Source organism: Perognathus longimembris, chromosome 3 (genome assembly GCF_023159225.1).
Source record: "Perognathus longimembris pacificus isolate PPM17 chromosome 3, ASM2315922v1, whole genome shotgun sequence".
NCBI classification, from domain to species: domain Eukaryota; kingdom Metazoa; phylum Chordata; class Mammalia; order Rodentia; family Heteromyidae; genus Perognathus; species Perognathus longimembris.
In genome coordinates this window covers 45,658,015-45,664,919 of record NC_063163.1, presented here as the reverse complement: position 1 = coordinate 45,664,919, position 6,905 = coordinate 45,658,015, and positions in this window count along the sequence as shown.

The window sequence follows — 6,905 nt, the reverse complement described above, 5'->3', positions numbered from 1 at the left end:
TATTTTTCTGCTGTGGGAGCCCCGAGTGGCTATGTAAGTATGCCAGGCCCTGTTGGGTAATCCCAGCTTCTCTGGGATAATTATCCAGTAAGCAAACCAAAAAATGGAAAGGGCTGGGAGCATGACTCAAGTGGTAGAAAACACCTGGGTTCTATCCCTAGTACAAAACAAAAACAGAAACAGAAAGAAGAAACATAAAAACAGCATGCTATACTTTTGGAGAGATGAGTTGCAGAAAGGACAGGCTAGTGTCCCAGTTTCACTGATGTCTGAAACCTAGATAACAGTCACTGAAGGTGGGCACAGAATGGCCACTGATATATACAGACAAAGCCAGAAGTCTACATTGCTGACATGTGAACCAAAACAGTCGTTGTTTTAAGCCTACGAGTCTTGCTGGGGTTTACACATAGTGACACAGAAATGAAGAAGTCAAGCTTTCTTGAGTCTATGGAATTTAAGTGGAATTTTATTACAATTCCATTTGTCCTATCTTTTGCAGTAGGTTTCTAAGCAGTCACTGTTGCTATGTGTGGTTGTGGGGACTGGCGACTTCAAGGACTTCTTTTTAGGAAGCCAGATTGCTTGCCTGGCCTTCTCCTGCAGAGGCATGTTTTCTGAATGGAATGAAAATGGCTTGTGAGTTTTCTTACTGAATAAAGACACGTTCAGTAATCAAATCCAAGGTTGCATTTGCCAGATGTCAGTGGCACACTCCTGAAATCCTATCTATTCAGGAGGCTGAGCTCTGAGGATCATAGTTTGAAGCCAGACCAGACAAAAAAGTTTGTGAGACCATTATCTCCAATTAACCAACCAACCAACCAACAACAAAAAAAAAGACAGAAGTAGAGGTGTGGTAGATAAAGCACCAGTCCTGGGCAATAAAACCAAGGCTCTGAGTTAAAGCCCCAGTATCTACACACAAAAACCCACAAAAACTTGGGGATTTGGCTCACATTTATGTTATTTGCTTAGCACAAGAGAGACCCTCGGTTCAATCCCCATCACCTCAAAAACAAATGTACAAACAAACCCAAACAGTTGTAGTTCTATCCTTCAAGTCCCACCTTTAACATTTCTCCATCGACTCCACTTTCTCTAGTCCAGCCTCTCATTCTTACTCTCCAATCTGGCTGAGCTTCTTTATTGTCTGGTTGTCACATGTCCCAAAATGGAGGCTGTGCCTTCTCTGGGGCAGACTCAGTCACTAGGAGTTTTGAGTCTTGCAAATCACAGGGACATTAATATTTGCTCCTAGCAGATGTGTTTCTAGGATCTCTGAGCACATTAAAATAAGCATATGGGCAAGGCCACTTGATTTTGTGCTTTTGGTCTTCCTATGTGGAGGAGGGTTGAGCCCAGGGAGACTTGGAGCTGCACTGTCCCTAGACTGTGTTTTGTCAGACGAAGGGGCAGCTCTACTTCCTTTAGTCAGAGAGACTGCCTGATACAGGAAGCTGGTTTACAAGGAAAACTATTTTCCTCCTCATTTGTAGCACAACCAAAGTAAGATGTTCCAGTACACTGTGCAAATGGACCAGCGTGACATGGGATATAGGTTGTCTTACTTTGTCATCTTATCCTTCATTAAATATGCAATGCAATTATTTGATCTCTTCCTTTTCTCAGCTTCTCCCTTGTTCCTCTGCACACTTCCTTCCATCTTGCCCCACCCCTGGTTTCCCACCTTCTTGGAAATACTGAATTGACTCAAAGTCTTTCTTGTTAGAGCCACAGCCAATGGGAATTCTATACAAACAATGAAGGGACAAAGCTATTCATTAGTTTCTTTGAGTCAGGACACTTTAGAGGTAGTAGTTGCAGGCTGCTGGGATGGATATTGCCATGACTTTGAGAAGTATCTCACTGAGACAATTCCAGGTGATTCCATGCACAATTCCAGGTCACCAGCATGCCCAACCATAGGACAGGTGATGAGAGGCTCACCTGAATCCATGCCATGAAGGTGTGCTGTGTTGGACAGGTGTCCTATGAACAGGTAGGGTGTTTCTGATATGTGACCCACTTAGCCACATTCAAAACGATGGGCTGATCTAGCAGTTTCTGAGCTGCCTGGTACTGCTGGGGCATCTGATTCTGTGAATCCTTAGAAATAAGGATTATATTTATCTGAATATGGGAGGCCTTTTGAATTATGACTGAGCCCTAAATATTTGCCTACAAGAAATTTGGCAATTGTGTGACAGGACCTGCAAACACACAAATACTAGTAATAATGTTTCATATTTTATAAAATAATCATTGTTACTTCAGATTGATCAAAGATGATAGCTAAGTGCTCTATATTATCTTGCATAGTTTTTGTTTATTTTATTAATTAAAAATACTATTAAGTAGTTGTACAAAGGGGTTACAATTCCATAAGCCAGGTTATGACTACAATGGTTCTTGGTCAGTGTCACACCTTCCATCATTCTCATTTTCTTCCTCCTATTTTCTCCCTCCAATTCCTACCCTCGAGGTATATAGTTGATTTTTTTACATAATGTACATTAGCTATAATGACTGCATTTTCTTCCTTCCTCCACTTTTATTGTATAGATTTAAGGTGTACAATATGATGTTTTGATATACATTACTAGAATATTCATAATCTTACATAATCACCCATTTTGGAGGACAAGAGTACTGAAAACTTAGTCCCAAATACAACATGATATTACGAACTCTAGTGCTCATGTGGTACATTAGATTCCCAGACATTTATCCTTCATGGGTGCACACGTCCACAGTGTTCACCACAATCACATAAAGTGTCTAATGAACAATGAATGGGTGCAGAAAAAGCCCATAGTCTGTGAACACAATGGAGTATTATTCAGTCTTAACAAAAGGATATCTTGCCACTTGCCATGACATAGATGGACCTGAAGGATATCATGTTAAGATAGAATAAAAACTTCTGCAAATACCAAAATCGAGAGACACGGTAAAAAAAAGACAAACAACTACAAAAGCAATACTTTCAAACTGTTTGATGAAAATGAACTGAACAACTGAACAACTCGTGGGGGCGGGAGGGGGAAGGGAAAGAGGAAGCGGGGAGTGGGGAATGAGGGACGAGGTAACAAACAGTACAAGAAATGTATCCAATGCCTAATGTATAAAACTGTAACCTCTCTGTAATTCAGTTTGATAATAAAAATATATATTAAAAAAAACTTCTGCATAATCACATTAATATGTGAACTCTGAAAGCAAAAAAAGTTGAGTCCACAGAGATAGCCAATAAAACCATGATGGGAAGGAGGTAGGGAATGGAGACTTGTGAACCAAGGGCTATAGTGTTGGATGGCTTGGATATAAGTATCCTCTAAGAAGGCTCATGTGTGGAAGACTTAGTTACCACTGAGATTTTCTGAGGTGAGGCTATGAAAGCAATTGGATCATGAAGGATTACCAAAAATGGATTCCTAATTTGTTGGCATTATTGGGGAGTGGTGGCAGGATTAGGAATGAGGCCTCGCTGGAGGAAGTTAGTTCACCAAGAGCATGCATGCCTTTGGAGGATATCTCTTGTCCCAGCCTTTCCTCTTTCTTATCCTTGCTTCCTGGCGAGAGGTGAACAGCCTTCACCACAAGTGTTCTTATCACCTTGATGTTCCACCTTATCTCAGGCACAAAATGATAGAGCTCGCTGACCATATTCGGAAACTGAATTTGTTTTGTTTCTGTGCCAGTCCTAGGGCTTAAGGTCAGGGCTGCTTCTGAGTTCTTTTGCTTAAAGCTAGCATTCTTCCACTTGAGCCACAGCTCTACTTTTAGCTTTTTGGTGGTTAACTGAAGATAAGAGTCTCACAGACTTTCCTGTCCTGGCTAGCTTTGAACAGCAATCCTCAGATGTCAGACTTCTGAATAGCTAGGAATACAGTTGTGAGCCACTAGCACTTGACCATATTGAACCTGTAGCCAAAATAAATCTTTCCTCCCTTAAGTGGCTTGCCTTAGGTATTTTGTTACAGCAATGAAAAACTAACACCATAATCTCATTTAATCATTACAAGAACCCTAGAAAATAGGTAGTATTGTGTTTTTTATTTTTTTAGCAGTGTGCATTTTTTTTTTTTTTTGCCAGTCCTGGGGCTTGGACTCAGGGCCTGAGCACTGTCCCTGGCTTCTTTTTGCTCAAGGCTAGCACTCTGCCACTTGAGCCACAGCACCACTTCTGGCCATTTTCTGTATATGTGGTGCCGGGGAATCGAACCCAGGGCCTCATGTATATGAGGCAGGCACTCTTGCCACTAGGCCATATCCCCAGCCCAGCAGTGTGCATTTTTGATGGAGCATATATGCTAAGCATTCATTCTGTATTATCTCACTGAATCATTTCAGCAGCCCTATGAAATGAGTGGTAGCTACTTTGCATATGAGCGATTCCAAGCTCATAGAGTTTAACTTCCCCAAGCTTGTAGGCAGCTAAGCTGAGATTCAAAGTGGACTGGAGTGAGTCCATACTCACATTTTCTTCCAGCACTCTGCTCTGCCCACAAGGCTACCAGGCCGTGAGCATCAACACAAGACAAGGCTCCATAAGAATAGGCAGATGCTCAGTCACCTTTTTCTATGACTACTGCAAAGCAAATCCTCTGGACTGCTCTACTACTGCCTGAGGATTCCACCTTTTACCTTTGAGAAATTATTATTAGTCTGAAATAATGTGAGATTTACCACATGGAGTCATCATTTCTGGCAGATTCCTTGGTCACACCTCAAGGCCCAGATGCCAACTTAAGTAGAATTCTTGTCTGTGTCTGGCCCACAGTGGGACTAGAGGGCAGAGGCTGGGCTGAGAAAGGACACAGCCTCTCCACTCCTGCAGCTGCAGGTTCCTCCAGAATTCTTCAGGATATGAGAAAGAGTTAATCCTGTGGTGCCCAACTTGGAGTCTGAAGGGCATTTGCAGTATCCTTTATAGACACTTGGAAAGCCACAAGGTGATGGCATTAAACTGTAATCCCACTTTTTTAAAAATAGCTGAGGCCAAGAGAAAATCCAAATAAAACACAGAAGAAGCAGTCACCATTCTAGCTGGATTTCCATCATTGTGCAGAAATGATGATGAGTGTTTTGTAAGGAGACATCATTCTCTCTTCTCAAACCCTTTCCCCTAGGAGCTCTGGGAGAGGGGCGGCTTTGAGGGTGGGGCTGGCACAGCAGGTAAGGAGTGTCAGTTAGTGGGAATGTGGCTTCTGCTAAATGTCTGGTCTATTAGTATGCATGAAGTTCTGTGCAAGTGGATGTCAGCATAATTCTCTCTTTATGTTCTCTGGAAGTCTGGCCTTCAGGAAGAACCCAGTAGAGGAGCTGGAGTGAAAAGAGAGGAGATAATTGTATTCCCTTTATGATCAAGAGGTTAGGTTGTACATGACATCCCAGGTAGGAAAGTCCATGTAATTTTTATCTACTTATACTTTTTCTCAAACCATGTAAAATCAACATAATCCTGAACCCACTGGCACAATCTAATGAGAAAGGTCGTGACATCAATCTTAGATAGCTCTGAGAAGAAATCCTGTCAGTCACTGTCCACCTGGATGGACCATGAAGCCCGAGGAAAGCAGGAGCAATGTTGGGTCCTGACCTCCCAGGAGACTTTGGATCTTGATGAGGGGGGCAGATTAGACTTGCAATCAGGATGTTAAGACCTGAAAAACTCATCACTCTTCTTCACCCAGGAATCGATGGCCACAAAAGATAATGATGGAAATGACTCTTCTCTCTCATGGAAGCTAATACTAATATTATTTGGGAATACTAAATAATAGGAAGAAATGACTCATATCTCCCCCCTTACAGCTCTCTGCCTAAACTAGGCCTAAACACTTTTATAGATAATAGAAGCTGAGTTTCTATAGGGCCTAGAAGAATACCCTCCATATAATTACAGGTTAATGCCATTTTGTGGCTTCATAAAAAGACACGGCTGCTATGGGAAAGCAGGATATAAACATTGAAATTGTAATTTCAATGTAAATTTCAAAAATTGAGATTTTCTTTTTATCTGATAAAACAAAGGGCTTTTTTTCTCTTTCAAAATAAAATAAAACGAACCTAGCAAGTAACAACAACAAAACAACAACAACAACAAACCATTCAGATACATACATCATATAATACTTTCCAGGCTCATCAGCGTCTCTAATATGCATTTCCTCTTAGGACAATGCCTGTCCCTAGACACGCATAGGTTTCAGCTGCTGGACCGAAATTCTGGAGAAGAATAGCCTCTGCAGAGAAATGAATGGAAATTAATATAGTCATGGTGTTCAGCACCTGCCTAGAGAAAATAGCCCTTGGATATGAATGGGCAATGCTCTGGAGAAAGAAGTAGCATATGTCAGATTCTAATTGTTTTGAATTAAAATGAGCTCAAGTGAAGAAACAAGCCTTCTCCATATACATGGCTACTCTCCAGCTCACAGATGTATTTATGCAAAAAGTCATGGTCCAGATATCTGAATCCTCCGCCTACACAAAGAGCTGCTATCCGGTGACGGACCAGGTCCCCTTACTGCAGGCCGAGGCCTCTCTCTGCTGCCTGCTTGGAACCCAGCTTATCAGGGCATCTGCGAGCTCCTGCCAAGGGCCTTGCCTCTGTCCTTCCTGGCTCACCTTGGGCGTGGGGGGAGGGGGGCTATTAGATTTTTACCCTGAGCAATACGACCCCTCCCCCTTTTCTTCATGTTTGGTTTGGTTATGAGATGTCCTTGCTAAGTAGGACTTCTTTTTTGAGAGCCAGAGGCTTCCGCACCACAGCCAGATCAAGCAAAGTGGAAAGGTGAAAAGAGATCCTCCGGAGAGACGGAGTCAGAGAATTGAGTGAGACCACGCCCAGAGATGGAAAAGGAAAAGGACGAAAGGGCGTAACCGAGCCTCCACCT